The 1,121-nt window shown below is 40.9% G+C and overlaps 1 non-coding gene across 1 annotated transcript; it reads right to left on the bottom strand.

Moving 5' to 3' along the window:
- Positions 1-427: 427 nt before the first annotated feature.
- Positions 428-535, bottom strand: LOC148576087 (small nucleolar RNA R71). Its single transcript, XR_015903935.1, has one exon. It is a non-coding gene; the product is annotated as a small nucleolar RNA R71 (small nucleolar RNA).
- Positions 536-1,121: the final 586 nt, after the last annotated feature.

Consider the following 1,121-nt stretch of genomic DNA (forward strand, 5'->3'; position numbering starts at 1 on the left):
CCTTTCAGAAATTTTCGAACAGGCAGAGGAGATGGCAGCCGAAAATAATAATAATGAAAGGAGGATGCTTGGTGACTTTACTGCACCTAATTCCAATTTACATGGAAGAAGCATCTCCATTCCTGCCATTGGAGCAAACAACTTTGAGCTGAAACCTCAATTAGTTTCTCTGATGCAGCAGAACTGCAAGTTTCATGGACTTCCATCTGAAGATCCTTTTCAGTTCTTAACTGAATTCTTGCAGATATGTGATACTGTAAAGACTAATGGAATAGATCCTGAAGTCTACAGGCTCATGCTTTTCCCTTTTGCTGTAAGAGACAGAGCTAGATTATGGTTGGATTCTCAACCCAAAGATAGCCTGAACTATTGGGATAAGCTGGTGACGGCTTTCTTAGCCAAGTACTTTCCTCCTCAAAAGCTGAGCAAGCTTAGAGCGGATGTTCAAACCTTCAGACAGAAAGAAGGTGAATCCCTCTATGAAGCTTGGGAAAGATACAAACAGTTGACCAAAAAGTGTCCTTCTGACATGCTTTCAGAATGGACCATCCTGGATATATTCTATGATGGTTTATCTGAGCTATCAAAGATGTCACTGGACACTTCTGCAGGTGGATCCATTCACCTAAAGAAAACGCCTGCAGAAGCTCAAGAACTCATTGACATGGTTGCTAATAACCAGTTCATGTACACTTCTGAAAGGAATCCTGTGAATAATGGGACGCCTATGAAGAAGGGAGTTCTTGAAGTTGATACTCTGAATGCCATATTGGCTCAGAATAAAATATTGACCCAGCAAGTCAATATGATTTCGCAGAGTCTGCATGGAATGCAAGCTGCATCCAACAGTACTCAAGAGGCATCTTCTGAAGAAGAAGCCTATGATCCTGAGAACCCTGCAATAGCAGAGGTAAATTACTTAGGTGAACCTTATGGAAACACCTATAACTCAACATGGAGAAATCATCCAAATTTCTCATGGAAGGATCAAAAGCCCCAACAAGGCTTTAATAATGGTGGAAGAAACAGGTTTAGCAATAGCAAGCCTTTTCCATCATTAACTCAGCAACAGACAGAGAACTCTGAACAAAATGCTTCTAATTTAGCAAATCTAGTCTCTG

The sequence above is a fragment of the Arachis ipaensis genome, chromosome B1 (assembly GCF_059453495.1).
Source record: "Arachis ipaensis isolate K30076 ecotype BB chromosome B1, ASM5945349v1, whole genome shotgun sequence".
Classification (NCBI taxonomy): Eukaryota; Viridiplantae; Streptophyta; class Magnoliopsida; order Fabales; family Fabaceae; genus Arachis; species Arachis ipaensis.